We start from the raw sequence: 18,017 nt of genomic DNA, 5'->3' as shown, positions 1-18,017 counted from the left end.
CTACTTAGATGTGCTTGCTTGCTCATGTCTCATTGGAATTCATTTTGCTGTCCCCCCTCTGTTTTGATTCAAAATGCTTTTCTTTCTCTCAGACACAATAAGCCAGAAATTCTGCCACGTATGAAACACTCAAGAACCAATGAAGTCCTGCTATCTAGAAACGTGAAATTACCTTTAGCCATTGTAAATATATTCTGTGAAAATAAAATATAAAAGAAAACATGAGTTTTAACATTGACATGTAACATTAGTTCTACTTAAATATTAGCCACTCTGTTCCTATTTATGTAGTGAAGTGGGTGATTGGCCAAGGAGGCAATTTTGGTGTGTGGATTTTTTTTTTTTTTTAATCTCTTTTTGAATGGGTATTAGTGGGAAGAAGTCCTTGGGTCATCTCAGGCCAGTAACTGAAACTGCTTGAGACAGACATTCTTCTCGCTCTGGGAAGGTTAGAAATTGGGTGAACCTGTCAAGCTTGGCTGGTTTTCCACTTGACTTGCTGTGTCTGAGGTAAATATGGGTACCTGGTAGCACCTGGAATTCTGCTGTTCATTCACAAAGATCCAGGGGCTTGGGTTTTTTTAAAGGTTGATTTTCGTTTTTGAAGTTTGGTCAAACTTATGAAATGGGTATGAATTTGCTCCTCAGTGTGGGGAGCAGGAAGTGTTCTATTTCTTCATGTTCGTGTTCAGGTAAATCTGGCTCTGTTCTGTCCTCTCCCCTGCAAGGTTGTTGGAAATTTAATCTTATCCATTTCTGCCCTGCAGCTTCCTTTGGTCATTCAAGGAGACCGAGGGTCTTATACCTTCCAGAAAATCTGAGGAAAGGCCTCTGGTCTTGCTGCTGAACTGGCTCACTGAAAAGCATGTGGATTTTTTGCCACAGTCTACACGTCCAGTTGGGCCACAGGATCTTTCATCCCTTCTGGGCCAGAGGGCCCAGGGTTTTGACCCAGACTTCATGTTCGCAGTCCCACGTGGAACAGGGTACCAAGGTCCGCTGGGGTAGAGTCATGTCTTTTAGAAATATTTGAGCTTTTTCCCTCTTAAACAATCTAATTGCTTACTTTGGGAGCCTAAACTTCTTAAGACTCCTTTCCTTGGGTGACATCCAGGTCACAAATCCTTGCTCTTCCCTTGAGCTGGAGGTAAGGAAAGTATCTCTCATTCTTTCATAATAAACCTAGAGACATAAATTCTCAGTCCATGTTCCCTGCCACATTTGATTTCTTCTGAATTTTATTTCTTACTTTTGAACTGTTTGCGTAAGCTACTGGTATAAATAAGTTAAGGGTTATGTTGCAAGGAAATAGTCTTTGATGTCTGTGGCAATTTTTTGTTGCTTGTTTGTACTTTTTGTTGTTGTTGTAGGGGAGAGTATGAAGTTACTTTCTCACTGCCATCCTCTTTCGGTCCATGTGCAAAGTTTTCATGAAGGGCAGGCTTTATGGTTCACATGGGATGTAATTGCTCAAATGACCCCATTTCCAAGAAGCCTTCTTTAACCTTAAGGCCGAATAAAGTAAGTGCATTCTCCTGTTCTCTACTGTATCCCTAGCAATACTTTGAGCATACTTTTAAAATACATTTATTACACATACTCCCGATTCTAGGGAAAGCTCTGATTTCTCCTATGATTCACCCCAAGCAGAAGAAGGGTCAAGGCCAAGGACTGTATTGGACCAAGGCTCTTTTTTACGGGTGTGGCGGTATAAATTTCAGTATGATGAGAGAAGATAGAAGACTCTCTTCACCTTGTATGGCCTCTGGTCTGTGTGTGGTGTCTCCTCTATAGGGCCATTGCTTTAGGTCCTTTCCTGAGTCATTCATTTATCTATTCATTCAAGAAACTTTTCTCGAGGGCTTACTAGATCAGACATTGTATGGGTCCTGGGAATAGTACAAAGGTAAGTCAGACAATGCTCTGTTCTCCTAAACTTATATTTCCATGGGCTCTCTTGGAATTTAGATGGTACAGTGAGATTGCCTTGGGCTTGCCTACCTCTTGGGCGGGGTTCCCTTGTCCCGAGAAGGCTAGCTGGGAAGCAGGATTGTTTCTCAAGAAAAGTAGGTGTCCTTCATATTTATGCTTCCATAGCATAGTCAAAGAGCTTATAGCTCAAAGGTTGTCTGTCCCAACTCACCTCTCCCCTTTGTGCAGCAAATAGGGAGCACCTGCCATGAGCTGTCAGGTGTGAATCAGTATTGAACTTGGTAGAATCCCTGAGTCGTGAAGACTACATGCACGTTTAGCTACATCTCCATGATTGTGTCTCCCCTGAGAATGTGGAAGTCCTTGAATCTGCAGGAGGAGGCCGATAGGTAGTTCCTGATACAGAACTCCACCATCACTCTCTTCCTAAATTATTTTATTTTATTTTTAAGATTTTATTTATTTATTTGACACAGGGAGAGAGAAAGCAAGAGTGGAAACACAAGCAGGGCGAGCGGGAGAGGGAGAAGCAGGCTTCCTGCCTGCCGAGCAGGGAGCCCAGTGCAGGGCTCGATCCCAGGACCCTGGGACCATGACCTGAGCCGAAGGCAGACGCTTAACGACTGAGCCACCCAGGTGCCCTTCTTTCTAAATTATTTTAGAGGCAAAACCACCCATCATTACATTATTTCAACAATTTGCTCACTTTTTGGTCCCCCTACCTGAATGTTGGTGGGCAGACGCCATGTTGTCCTCAGTCTGGTACCCTGGGGAAGCCCAGCAACATACCTCATGCCTGTCATTGTGGAATGAATGAAGGCAGAGGTACATTCAGGGAAAAACAGAATGGTCTGAAAATAACCTCTTCTGCATTTCAAATGGCTATCTTGTTGTTCTTAACTAAATAGCAATTTTGAACTTAGGAAAATATATGAATATAGTGTAAATGAATACATGTTGAAGTATTTCCTTTATTCAAGGTGCTGGGCTAAGATCTGTGGGTTACAAAGTAGTGAATTGACCTGGACTTGATGCTTAAGGTACGTGGCAGGGCAGATAAGTCCTATAGAAACAATAAAATTCCATTAAGATTATTCATGTGTTTATTTCTGAGGTTTTTTTTTTTTTTTTTTTTTAATAGCATCATACTAGTGGCAACTTAATTTACTTATGGGCATGAGTGATGGTCAGATTTAAGGATTTGGAGTTGTTTGCAAAGAGGCAATTGTGTTCTTCCTAAAACGTCAATCAGATGCAGGGAGTGCCCAGTGTTGGAGTTCCTAAAACGTCAATCAGATGCAGCGAGTGCCCAGAGTCAGAGGGCGGAGGCAAAGCCAGGGCCTCATTTTCCTCCCCGCTCGGCACCCAGGAAGGTCCAGGCTCACATGATGTGCTCAGCTAAGGAGCTGCTACACCTGAGAGGAGCTGGAAGACAGCATAAGCTCTTAGCTTGTTTCTGCCATCTTTTCCATCCCTCAACTTGCTCTTAACCTCAAAAGAATCTATTTCTATTTCTCTAGCTGTAGTGTATCTTACTCTCTGTTGTTTCATACACATTTTCACTCTGATTTGGGTTGCCTAATTCTGGTGTGTTCTGTACAATGCCCTCCATTATTTTCACACTTGCCTTGATGATAGAAATTCTCTGATTGGCATCATTTTTCATTTATTAAGATACCACATGTTAGATTCCTGCCTTGAGTTTCATCCTCTAGAAATTGTCCCTGGTTAAAGCTATATAAAAGGTCAGAAAAATCTGGTGACATGACATTTTATTAAAATATAGATACCTGGGGAGGGGGTTTCATTGTCTACTTGTGAGATCTTAGGGTTCAGAAATATTGAGAGGGCTGCAGCTGCCTTAGGGGGGGGATAAAGGATATTTTAAAAATAGTTCCACCCTATGCCAGGTTGGCAACCAATGACAAGATTGGGGATATTCACAGAGCATGACTGTCATGTCACTGGCCTTTGAATTTGGTTAAGATATGGCAGGTAGATTCTCTACATATTTACAGTTTTTTAACTAAAAAGCTATAGGGAAAGAGAGCTCACAGCTGTCCCAGAAACCATGGTAAATATTCAGAAAGAGCTGATCTGTCTCTGGGGCTCATTTGGAAGAGATAGAAGAACTGCAGGAAGGACTGTGACCCAAGTTCATTGGAAGATATGACTCTGCACATTTTTCCTGCACAGCTTTGTGCATCAACTTCTCATTTCTTTCAGGGTCAGTGTGCAAAGTGACATGTGGGAAATACGCCTCACTTCTGCCCTCCTCTCAACAGATCTGGAATCTTTTGCCTTTGATATGGGTTCAAATTCATGGGTTAATGACAATCACAGGCCCATAGCAAATGCTGGCAACATTTTTGGAAACATGGGCCAAATTTTAGTTTCATTATAGAATGTAAAGCCAGAGCTAGCTCTGAGTTTTGCACTAACATTTCATACAAAGCTAATTTGTGGTTCTTCCAGATGGGTTCAGTGTCTGTGGCATACTGCCTGCTACTCTAAAGTGTACTCGGTATAGAGGATGGTCGTGGGGAAGGGAATAAAGTTGGTTCCTTTGTGGGGAAATATGAAGACTTTGGGATTCATAGCAAGAAAGAGTTGCATTAAAAAACATTACTACTGTAACAGCAGCTTTACCTAAATAGTTTCAGTATCGGTAGGAGAAAATGGCAAAGAGCCAGCATTTTACTGAGTGATTCATGCTAGCCATTGTGCTCTGTGCTTGACATACAGTATTTCATTCAATCATTATAATACTCCATGAGTTGGGTACCATTTGCCTTTTCACTAGGGAAATAATTAGTCTACCTCTGGACTCTAGAAATCATCTGTTGGTCTCTGTTATGTAACAGATGTGTGTGTGTGTGTGTGTGTGTGTGTATGTGTTTATATTAACCAAAGGATCCTTTGTTGCCAAGGACTCAAAAATACCTTCCAGTTAGGCAGACCTAACTTGATTTTGTTTCTAGTTCATGGGCTGCTGCCTACAGTTGTGCAGGTTGCTTCCTGCATGAGGGTTTCTGGTCAGGGAATAAGTAGGAATGCCCACTCACCATGCTGCATGCTTTGGTCAAGATTGTGTCTGCTGGAGGGAAGGGGCCCCTTTTCTAATTGACAATGTGTGGTTGCAGTGACTTTGCTGATGTAGATTCCTTACAACAAATGAGCAACCTAGGAAAGGAACTCTGAAACTCCGTCTCTCTTCTATCTCAGGCATCCTGGGGTGTCTGTCTCTTCCTACACCCCCCTTCTTTATTGTGCATCTTGGGACAGTCCCTTGGAACTCCATTTGTCCTGACCACTGATATCACTCTGGGACTAGACTGGGAAGATGGCTGGATGGGGAAGTATCTGCCTTGTTCTCTTCCTCTCCACTTGGCATTGGGTCTGGCCAGCTGGCCCTGAGTGCAGTGCCCACTGACCCTTTCTAGGCATTGCTCTTCATAAACTGCTTAGATTATACTCATGTTATTATTCCCTTCCTCCAAAACGGCTTGGATGGCTAGGAACGTATATATTTTTTAAAACCTCAGAGTTTCAAACTTTGGAAGATAGTTTAAAGAAAAAAAACAATTGAAGTGCTGTCAGTTCTTTAGGAAATGTTTAGCTGCAAAGATGACCTTAAAAACATCCAAAGAGGAAAGGATTGTTATAAGTTATTTTTTGTGTTAAGCATCTGCTTGATTCTTAGCTGTGTGTTGCATTCAGGAGAAGGAGACAAAAAATTAAAATGGACTTATAACTTTGTTTAAAAAGATGTGAAAACCCTCAGTGCAATATGTCTCATATCTAATACAAGGGTTGAGAGACAGGGGACCAACTCCAGGACACTGGCTATATTCTCCCAGCTCTGACTTTTCTATCCCAGCCATCCTGCAGAACTGGCTGACCTCTGGCCTTCATTTTCCTTATCTGTAAGTGAGACTCCCTCTCTGTAATATCTTCTCCCAGGCTATTGTGTGCCTGGGATGAGATAGTGGGCGCACAGTACTTTCAAACATGTTAAGTTTCCTTATATATTTAAGGTTTACTTGTCCTTACAGAGAAAGATGAAAAGAATCCTGATTGTTTCTTTAATGTTTTTTTTTCTCTTTAAATAACATATACTTTGTGTAGAAAATGTGGGGAATCTAAGATATAAATGAAAAGAAAACCCCACAAAAAAGCAACTATTGGCCCCCAGAGATAATCATGGTTAATATTTTGATGTATGATTTTTTTTAGTCTTTTACATATTTATATTAATTTATCAAAGCTGAGCTCCTGCTCTGTATACATTTTTAAACCTACCCTATTAGTCAACTTTGTATCAGTTTATTTTATTTTTTTAAGATTTTATTTATTTATTTGACAGAGACACAGCGAGAGAGGGAACACAAGCAGGGGGAGTGAGAGAGGGAGAAGCAGGCTTCCCGCTGAGCAGGGAGTCTGATGCGGGACTCGATCCCAGGATCCTGGGATCATGACCTGAGCCGAAGGCAGACGCTTAACGACTGAGCCACCCAGGCGCCCCTCAACTTTGTATCAGTTTAAAGATTTACAGGAAGCACACAGACAGCTAACTTTCTGGGCTATCAGCAAATATCAGCTTTAGATGTAGTCTAGGGTTTTTGCCCAGTAGCATTTTCTAACATGATTTCCACTGGATTTATATACAAAATCAACACCTCTCTATAGAGTCATTAAATATAAGCTCCAAGTATAATAATTTTTCCCTTATTATTTTTAAGGTTTTTAACCTAAACATGTATGTTCAGGTTTTTAAATTGTATCCTCTACTGGGAGTTGAGAAAATCTCAAATAAGACATTCACACAAGAATATCCTAAGTGGAATGATAATATATGGAAACATTAAAAACCCTGGCCGCTTTTCAGTACTGTTGCCCCCTACTTAGTGGTAGATTTTACTCCTGATATGATGTAAATAAAACTTTAAATATAAGCTCTCAAGTGTCTAGGCAGTGTAGGTGTTGTAGAAAAAATGATTGGGAATTTAACTCTTCTGCAAGTTGGGACTTTAAAACAAACAAACGTGATTGCTTCTCTTAATTCAAGGCACACTGGGAGTTCCAAATCATATATGCTTTAAAAAATCCTCAATTTCCCAGGGACACTGGTAAATACGTATTGTCTCCTTTGGGCCATTTAATTTTGTATCATTTGCTTCATCTTGCTTGGTTAGTCACACCAGCATGTTCGTAGTTATATAAATTGTCTTAGGTGACATGATACTTTCTGTCTTCATCATGATTAAATGGAAAACAGGAAAACATTCCTTTTGGGCAAATCACTCTTCTCTTTCCACCCAGTTCTATCTGGAAATAAAACAAATGGAATGGAGGCAATTGCAATTAAGTATGATAAGGTTTTATCTTATCACACCTGCAAGGTTTTATGCCCCTTCTTCCATGTCCTGTCCTCCTCACTCCTGTTCCTCTGTATGTCAGGTTTTAACAAGCAAAACAACCTCTCAAGGATATTTAGAGGGGCAGAAAATGTTAGGGTGAATCGGAATCTCTTTATTAACAGGGAGTTGCATAACAAATGCCGCGGGGTTGGTAGATTTTACTGTGTCTGTTACATATTAACAGTACTTGTACTTTCTGGGGTATCGTTGAAGTGCCTGGATACCGCTCAGCCAATCACAAAGAAACAGGTTTCCATGGAAGCAATATCACGGATTCATCTCATTCTCAATGAAATCCACACGGCAAGACAGATCTATAAAAATAACCCATGTAAAATTGAAGCAAAATATTTCTGGGTGTTTGTTCTATGCCTTTTGGGGTGTGTGTGTATGTGTGTGTGTGTGTTTTCCATTTAAAAAATAATCTAAAAATATCTGGGCACCCAGTAAAGCTTCCAGAAAAGCTGGAGCTCTTACCCCTGCCTGGCTGTTTTTGTTGTTCTTCTTTTGGGCACGCATACCTGTGTGTTTGAAGGGCTCAACCCTTCCTTGTTTATATTCTAGAACACAACATTTTAGACCAAATTTTAAACTGAAAAACAATATTCTGAATGTTGAGTATAGGCTATTTTCAAGGACATTTATATACCCATAATAAAGAAATATAATGGATGATTTTTGCTTCTCCTCTATGAAGAGCTTTAATAACTCTGTTAGGTGCTATAATTATTTTATAGGTGCAAACAGGAGCTCAGAGAGGTCAAGTAACCTCTTCAAGTCTGCACAGCTAATAAGTGGCAGAATCTAGATTCCAGTCCAGATTTACCTGATGGTAGATACTATAATTCCAAATCATGTGCTTTGTTTTTATTTTCATGGAGGAGAGCATCAATATTATTTAACTGTCCTGGGAGTCAAAACATACCATGTATCAAGGTATGTCTCTATCTCGATTTATTCATACATACGTGCATATATATATACATATATACACACACACATATACACACTGAACCCTGCTCACTCCTTCTGCCATTGTTGGGCTAACAAACATTGTATTTATAGCTCTAACATAGCACATCTTCTACCGCAGTGACTGTGGGGTTTACCTGTTTCCTCAGGGCTAGGCTCTGAGTCTTGGTGATTGATCTAGATATTTCTTGAGGCTAAGACTCTGCTCGGCACAATTGCTACTTTGTATAAATATAGGTGATTTAGGATCTACAAGAGTTTGAATGACAAGCAAAAGATTTTTTCCATAGACCCTCAGCAAAAGCAAGGTTGTATTGGGGTAGGGGGCGGTGTTTGGGTAAATGAAAACTTCTTACCACAGTAACCGTTGAATCAAGAAGTGTGCCTGATACACTTGAATAAATGACTGAAATAAATATCTTGAAGCATTTTAGAAGCAGTATTCTTCTTTTAAATATGTTAAATTGAGAACACGCTTATCTAATTATTATTTTTTAAAATAGGTCCTCTAAAATTAAAAAAATTCTACTTTAGAGTAATGAAAGTGGGTTAAAAATAATAGAGTGGACTTTTGACTGTTTTTCCCTCTATTATTCTCAATTCTTAAGCTTGGTTGGCTGACCCACTAACACGTCACGTGAGGAATAAAATGCTTTCAGTGCTTTGATTTTTAAAGATACATTTTACGTATCAAAGCTTTGTGTGTGTGTGTGTGTGTTGATGGATAATTATATAGGCTACATTATCATCTCCCTGTCTTAATAAACAGAGTCTATCAGATGTGACCTAACCTTTCTTTCATGACTCGGCACCATCACTCTATTACTTGCTAACTTGTGGGGTTGCGGAGTGATATCCTCAGGTGTCAGAGCTCATAAAGGGCTGGGCCCGTCTGCTTGATTTCTTTTTCCCTTTCCCCTCTGTCCTCTCTTATCATTTGTACTTGTTTCCCTGGGTCGGCTTCATAAATACAGTCCATTGTAAGTCTAATTTCATCTCCCATTTGCTAAGGCAGAACTATGGGTTTCATGGTGTACCAGATAAGGAAGCAAGTTTCGTCAGGTGAAAGCTGATCACTTAAGGTGAACTGCTGACAGCGTCGATTAGCTCTGGCCTGTAGGCTCTGGGGTGACCTCCTTGATCTTCCTCTATAAAGTGCATGAGCTTGCTTTAAGTACATTCCTTATCAGCATTAGAGTCTTCTGGTGGTGTTATCGTTGTTATCCAATTCAAGAGAGAAAATGTGTACGGTTGCGTTTCTTTAGAGCTGCCTGCTGATATGTGAGACTTATAATTTGTAACAAAGACTACAAGCTACTTTGTTATTTTGAAGAGAAGATATCAAAAAGCAGCTTCCTTTGGGAATGTTTCTAGGAATAGTGACTTTACATATGTGTGACTGTATCTATCTATATGAGGATTTATATGTATTTCTATGAATTCACTTATACCTTATATTGTTGCTGGAAAGATTTAAAGAGCAGTAGTGGCACTAGGAAAGGAAATATGGGTAAAATCTGTGAGCCCACATAATAGTGGCCAGCACTTTTATTAACGTGGCAGCCTGGTAATCTGTAGTGTTTTTTAGACATAACTGCCTTCAGACTGTTCATGGGGTTATGGCATGATGTCCCTCCTTCAGCTGTGAGTGACCAGGGAGACTGGCATGATTTGGTCACAGTTACAGTCTTGGGGAAGTTCAATTTTATCCTTTAAACTAAGTGAATTTTTCTTTTTTTTCTGAAGGAGTGTATAAGGGACACCAGAGACCACTGTTGTGTGTTTTCAACTATTAATTTATAAGAAGCATTTGAGAGAACCAGAAATAAAGGAGTCAGGGGTCCAAAGGGAAATGACTCAGGTACCCTTTTGAAAAGATATCCGCTAACGTAACTCGTATCTCTCTGAATGGTCTGGGGCTGAGGTTTTGCCGGGAGAGGTCTTTCTGTGTTGATTCAACCAGGACAGTTGCTGTTTTAAAAGGGTTTGATAGCCAGGTCTCCAGACCTGACAGAAAGAGTGGCTTCTTCTCCTGCTGTGATTTAAAGGGCAGGGAAAGTTCAGCCTGCCCCCATGATCTCCTCCCCAGTGGCCTTGCTTTACTAGAAAATTTTCATGATTAGAGATACTCCATTGGCTAAAGGTTTTGTCTTCAGAAGACCCCAATAGACAAGACTATATTTTACCTGCATTTACCATTAATGCCTTCTCTGAACACATGAGCAGACTAACAAATGAGGCATCTCTCAGCAGGCAAGAGCAAGATCAAGCGTGAGCGACTGTGGCATTTTAAAGGTCCCTTTAGGATGGGGAAATCTGAAGCAAGAAGTGCCGCCCTAGGAAGACCTAGGAAGTGCAGAGTGGGTGGGAAAAACAGAGCTGTTGGGCACCGAGAGGTACATTTACTCAGTACAGGGGGTGACAGGAAAGGAGATGAATGGGTGAGGGTCTACTTTATGGTTTTGCTCAAGGCTGTTTGTGCTTTTCAGAGTGACACACATAAGCTATGAAGGAAGAAAACAGATCTTTCACTACTCTTGGCCTTCTCCAACTAGGTTGTACAATAATTTGAAAGTAATCATTTCCTTGGCTTCCTGACTCAATATGCCACCTAATTAGCTAAATCTTTTTGACCTCTGCTTGGTGACTCATCTTTGCTCCTGACTCTGAGACCACACGGGTTTCCAACTAAAAGCATTTAAAGAAACTTGGCATCAAATGCCTCTTGTTTGTCTTGCTCCAATCTTGTGCCCCAGTTCCGGATTTTTCCCCCCCTTTGGTGCTGAGGCCAAATGTTCATTTTGCATATAAGATAGAATAACTAAATCCCAGCTCCATCCATTAATTCATTCACCAAATATTTATTGAATACTTGCTAGCTATTATTGGGCACTGTGCTAGGCGCTGAAACCCCACGCATTAACCATGGTGCTATTCCTCACAAGTTCCCTTCAATGCCAGAGAACTTGCCTTGACACTTGGGGAGTTGGAGCGGGGGGAGCCTTCCCAGGGCTCTCCACAGCCAGGGTCCAGCCTTGTTTTTGGAAGCTCCTGTCTCTTGTACTCTCTTCCCTCCCCCTGAGCATGGCAGTTTGCTCCACAACCCTACTTCTGAACCAAAACCCGACTTCCATGCCATAAGGGTATGTGTTTACAACATTTTTTTGGGGAAAAAAAAAAAAAAAACAACTTTAAAAATGTTGGAAACCGTATAGAAAGGCTTTGGAGTATTTCCTGTTTGTTCCAAGGGTTGTATCTTTTCCCTCATTGTCCTCACAGAGAAAGAAGGTAGGATTCAGTTCAATGGAAGAAACAGCCATTTTTAAGAAGACATCTGTATCCTTGGAATTCCAGCCGTTAGGGAAAGTTCTTCGGCAGATTGCCCTGTGCTTTTATGTGAAGAGAATTTTGACCATGAAAGCTGAGCTTTGACTTACCCAGTTTAGATGCCAAGTTTAATCATTTGGGAGAATTTTTAAAAATGTGTGGTAGAGGTAGACTACTCAGGTAGTCAGAAGCAGTCTTTTCCCATCTGTAACCCACAGTGAATTTTTTCTTCACTTTGCTACCTCTTTCTCCCTTCCTTCCTTTCTTTCTCTTTCTTTCTTGTGGTAAGATAAATTTAGCCACCACTACTTGAATGACTTTGTGGAAGAGATGGCTAATTTTCCACAGCTATCTCTGCCTCCTTCCCATGGCGTGGAGCTGCTGCCGAGACCTGGCTGCCCATCTAGGGATCGCATTTCCAAGCCTTCGTATTTATGTGCCTCCTTCTCCCAGTGGAGTGAGAGCAGAGATGTAGTCACTTCTGAGCCCAGGTGCTTAATAAGTAGAAGGCCTCTCAGTGCTTTCTGTTCCTGCCTGTGGGGGATCCAGCACAGGAAACCACGGCTGTGAATGATGGAGCCAGAAGTTACGTAAGAGGAGCCAGTCCCAGAAACACCACCTAGTGAATTGCCACCTGTCCTTTAAGAGCGAGTTATGGGAGTGAGAAATGAACTTGTAAGCTGTCAGGCAACTAAGACTTGGGAGTTTATCTGTTACTACAACTGGTATTATTCACCTAATTCTCTCTGCTTACGACAAATCACAGATATAGGCACTCTAGGTGACACAAAGGTGAGTATGAAACATCCAGAAGTTTGAAGAAAGGAATGCAAGCAATTACAATACAAGGCAGATTTTAATCACTCAGAAGTTTAATGAGACTCTGAGTTGCAAGTGACAGGCATCCAATTTGAACCAATTTTTATCAAAGAGGGAATTTATGAGCAAATGCTCCTATTATTGATAAAAAGATTGAAAAAAATAAGCCAGGGTGTAGCTGATTCCTGGAAGAAACTGGGACTGGGGACTTCCATGCTGCTGAAACTCACTTCTTACCAATTGGTGATGGCAAGGGGAGCAGGGTCATGAAGAAGTGGCAGCTCCTGTGGATATCACACAGGACTAACTCAGGGGCTGGAGGAAAGATACTCAGAAGTAAAGGAAGGCTCTTTTATTCTCAGAAGAAAGGAAATGATTTTTAGCAGACAAAATAACTGGTTTCCTTTACAGATGGAGTAATTATTTGCCAATTCACCTTCCTTTTATTCTTTATTTTTTCGGTTTTGTTTAGTATATTTTTGCATTGTTAACATTTCCTGTTTTTATGTCTAGCTCCCAAGCTCAAATTAGATCTTTCCTTTTTGTTCATCTGCCTTCCCTCACCCCTAACAGTGCCTTGTACATAGCAGAGGCTTCAATATTTTTTATTGGCTGAGAGGATATACTTAGGGCAATATGGTGGACTTGGGTCTCTTTAAATTATCTTAAACCCAGATTCTTTTTTTTCATCACTATGTCTTGCTCCTCTTCGTGATACTTGAATGTCAGTCAGCCACAGCTTCTGAAGATGCTTTGCAAGTAGCTACGTCTGGTAGGTGTTCTCCCTACTCTTGCTTCCTTTGGGACCCTGGCCTTCTCCTCCTGGCCAGTCCAAAGCCTACCATCCGTGCCTGCCCTGACCCAGGAAAGCTTCACAGCCCACAGCACAGCATAGAGGCTTTGCTTCCGCTCAACTCTTATCACAGTGTACCATCTATTGAGTAGTAAACATGTTTGTTACATCGTCCTGGTCTACTTTTATACCGGTGTGTTATTAACAACTAAGAAATGTTATTTCATTTTTAATTTTCTTCAACTAGATTGTTAACTCTTCAATGAACAGGCATAATCTATCATGTCCTCCCTCATGGCTGACGGAATAGCTTGAATGGTAGGCTCCTGAGAAGACTTTGCTGATAGACCGAATGCTGTTGTCAGTTTCAAGACAGTTACCCCATTTATGGGATAGCTGAGAATCTCCAAACATTCACATTAGTACAGTTCTTTCTTAATGAATAATTTTTTCCTTTCATTTTTAAATGAAACAGATCTCCCAAATGGTTGAATGAAATATATCAGACTTTTTTTTTTTTTAAGTTACAACTTAGGGGGCACCTGGCTGGCTCAGTCAGTTAAGCGTCTGCCTTCGGCTCAGGTCATGATCCCCGGGGTCCTGGGATCCAGCCCCATTTTGGGCTTCCTGCTTGGTGGGCAGCCTGCTCCTCCCTCTCCCGCAGCCTGCCACTCCCCCTGCTTGTGTTCTCTCTCTCTCTCTCAAATGAATAAATAAAATTGTTAATAAAAAAAAAAAGTTCCAACTTAGGGATCATGAAACCTATTAACACAGAGAGAACCCAGAGTCAGGCTGCTTATTGACTGTGCAGAGAAGCAGCTTCTATAGAATTGTAAATGGTCATCATTAATTAGATCGCTTTTCCTACACCGCTCTGGGGAGCGGTGGCCGGTGCACAGGGTGATCGGAATGCGATAGGTATGAGAAGCACAGGATGTGTGAAATGAGGTGAGAGAAAGCTGGACTGAGGAAGATGAAAAGCTGCCCCGGGAGCTGACAGGATGCAGTGTGTGAAGAGTAGAAAATACCTACTCTCTGAACAGGGAAGGGGGGAGGGCTTTAAATATTTAAAAACATTTTCACCTCTCTGTTTCCTTACCTTAAACTGCACCACACACAATCTGCTTCCAGGATTCTGCCCCCTGTCCTGTGCCTTCCGGAATCTCCCTGCTGCCCTCAGTGGTTTCTTTTTTGTCATGATTGTTCGCTCTTTGCAAATGACACAGAAAGTACAGACTTTGCAAAGTTATGAAGAGGCCCTGCTTGCAGTTGGCATAAACAACTTGTGGTAGAGACATATATCCTCTCAACTTCCCCTTCTCAGAAACTGCTTTCACTAATTGCTAAAAATGTGACATGAAGTTTGATTTGAGGGCTTCATAGAATAATGAAAGACTAAAGAAGAAATGGCTTTAGGGTATATCTTGTTCAAGCCCCTATTTGTAAATTAAAAAGACCACAAAGCCCACATTGCAAAAGAGAAGAAAAAAAAAAAAACCAGTGAAGCGCAACACTAAGGACCATATTTTTACAAACGAAGTGTGCATTTAAAATTTTGGAATTCAATTTAAAATTAGTATTACAAATCCACCAGGTAGAACAGTGCCCCAGTTACATGTGTGGTATTGTTCCATGTTTTAATGTACTTTGTTTTGTAATTAACAAGCCAACAATCAAAATCTCCACATTTTACAGACCGAGAGTTCAGTCAACTCTGTGGAATGTAGCTGCTAGTATGTTAATGGACCGATGGGGAGAAGCTCAGATCCCAGTTTATTTAAAAATTTCCTATCTCAGGGCACCTGGGTGGCTCAGTCGGTTAAGCGTCTGCCTTCGGCTCAGGTCATGATCCCAAGGTCCTGGAATTGAGCCCCACATCGGGCTCCCTGCTCGGCGGGAGCCTGCTTCTTCGTCTCCCACTCCCCCTGCTTGTGTTCCCTCTCCCGCTGTCTCTCTCTCTGTCAAATAAATAAAATCTTAAAAAAAAAAATTCCTATCTCTATATTTTCTATTCCAAAATATTAAAGCATTTTAATGCTAGGAAAACTGCTCTATATTTTTATTCTTCTCAAAGTCCCTAGGAGAGGACCACAAGACATCCTTGCTAGGGTAGATATGGATACACATTCATTTTTCCTTTTCCAGAAACAACAGTTGACATTCATTGAATTCTTAGCATGGAGGTTTCCTTTACTTACATCACCACAGTTATCCCAATGAGTGAGGTGCAGGGTATTATTTCCAATTTCCTGATGCTAAAACTGAGGCTCAGAGAGATTACCCCGCGTTAAGTGGGAAGCTTAGATTTGACTCTAGGTAGTCTGACTCCACGACCCCCTCCTGTGATTCTAAGCAATGCTCTATTGGGGTCAGAAGGGTGGCCTTCCTTAGGGTTCTCTCTTCTAACCTGGGAGCACACTGAATAGATCACAAGGGGACACTCTGCCCCTTGGAATGACCCAGAATGGAAGGGAGAATAGGGCAGGTACACAGATGGTTGGCCCTTTTGAGGCACAGGACAGGGATAGAATTACGCAGTTGTGACTTTCTTTGGCAATTTCTACCCCTGACCTCTAGTGCTCTAGGAGTCACCATCAAGACTCGGGGTCCAGTTTTTAGTTTCTCTTTACTACTCAGATGGAGATAAGAGCAAGAGGGTGACTCTTCTAAATATAACTATAGGTTTCCACTTTTTTAAAATTTAATTTTATTATGTTAGTCACCATACAATATATCATTAGTTTTTGAGGTAGTGACCCACGATTCATTGTTTTCGTATAACACCCACTTTTAAAATATTCCCCTATTTGCTGCCTTTTACCTGCCTGACAAATGAATGCATGCGGTGAGTGCCTGAATTTTTTAGGTTAGCCAAATATTCTGTCCTGTTTTCCTTCTAAGTCCCCAAAGGCCAATGTTTTGGCATTCAAACTGTTACCTTTAAGATAGCCTAAGGGCAGTCCCAGAAACCCTACAAAAATCCTCCGTGACATACTAGGCTTTGATTTTTGGTTGGGGAAATGTCTGCTTAGGCTAGGGAAACAGCCTTCACACGTTCTTCTTTAGGCGGAAGTCTTTAGTCTTAATCGTAGGAGCACATATTTTATTGGCAATTTCAGATTGCGAAACCTCTGGTCAGTTCCCATGCAATCATTGTGTATGATGGGCAGGTTGCAGATAATCAGTGTCTTTCCCTAGGGAGTGGGTGCTTTATTTATAGGCAGGAGGAACTCCGCATAAAATAAAGAACAAAGTCTCAGTGGTTCCATTTTCTCCCTCATGTTGTTAATAGTAAATAAGGCCCGGTCTTCCATTCAGAACAGCTCTGCAGAACCTAGACACCTATATTCAGTGAGTGGGCCAGGTTCTTCCTCGGTGCAGTGCCTTCTTTTATAGACTTTGTTAATTAGGTTATTTCAGGGTAATGAGGATGCCTGTGCCTTTCAGCTGAGTCAGGCAACAACACTGCTTCCATTCAGCCCGGAGAAAGACGTGGGCAGGTGGGGGTGCAATCTGAAGGCAGTAACGGCCTGAGACCACCAGGGCCCAAGAGTGCGGGCATGGGTCCAGGTAGCCCGGTTCTCCTTTGTTCTTCCCTTGAGTGTTTAAGAGCAGGTCAGTGGGAACTCAGGTGGGATACATGTCTAATGATCATCCCTGACATTTACATGGTGTTTACTGTGTTGTAGTCACTTTTCCTTAACCCTTGAAAATTTAATCCTCATTTAATCCTCATACACAGTCTTTGAGGTAGGGACTGTTACTATCCCAATTTGTAGAAGAGGAAAATGAGGCAGAGAGAGATTCAGTGATTTGCCCCAGGTCACAGAGCTGGGACGTAGCCCAGCTGAGATTTGAACCTGGCTAGTCTAAGAGAGAGATGGTATAAAGCTCCAACCTTTGTTCCCTGGGTCTTCGGGAATGACGCTGTGCCCTACCAACTGGGGTGTGACCCCACTGTGCCATTTCAAAGAGTAATATGACCTAGATGAGGAAGACAAAGGACTGACGGTATCCTTTTTAGATCACTCTGTGGCATGAGTTTTAGTTTCCCTCCCTCAGACATTCCAACAGCGTAGGAGGTCCCATCATCCTGGCTGCCTGGGGGCCAGGCCCCAGTTTCCAGCAGAGATCTGGAACCAGGCTGTCCCTGAAAATCAAGGATGTGGGTAGAGAGGCGGCTGGTTTCTTTCTGTGCCAAGCAGGCAGAGTGCCAACCCCTCCTGGAAGAACTCTGCCCATCTCCATTTCCCCTTGACTCAGCAGGAGAGGGAACTGGGTCTTGAGGCAATTCTTCATTGCTTTTGAACATGGAGTCCCACTTAGAGAGATGAGAGCCTAAGCATTTATGCTGGGGTGTGTTTCTAATGAACTCTGAAAGTTCAGCCTGCCCTTCTTAGAATAAGAGTCGCGTTGTTTACCATATGCAGGGGCCCACCGGGTGTGCATGTGCGTGCATCCGTGTTTTTGTATGTGTGTGTGAGTGTAGCAGATGAAAGAAGAAAAAGCCAGGCACCTCGCTGAGAATTTTTAAATATTGTTTGAAATTGGGTTTGTGGGTTATCTGGGGAAAAGAGTGCTTGACGTGAAATGCTCAAAAACAGAGTGACTGTCCTGTTCTGAATTCAAGGTCTTTTTTTTCTGGAGTCCGTGGCAGCCTCCTTTGCCATTGGGATGGGACAAAAGAAGGCCCAGTGGGCACATTTCTCTGAGAGTCCTCTGAGCGCAGTGTCTCTGCCCGGGGGCAAGGGGGG

Source organism: Mirounga angustirostris, unplaced genomic scaffold (genome assembly GCF_029215605.1).
Source record: "Mirounga angustirostris isolate CCGP_5_RB_7025 unplaced genomic scaffold, mMirAng1.0.hap1 SCAF_1, whole genome shotgun sequence".
In the NCBI taxonomy this organism is placed as follows: Eukaryota; Metazoa; Chordata; class Mammalia; order Carnivora; family Phocidae; genus Mirounga; species Mirounga angustirostris.
This window is presented reverse-complemented; position numbering follows the sequence as displayed.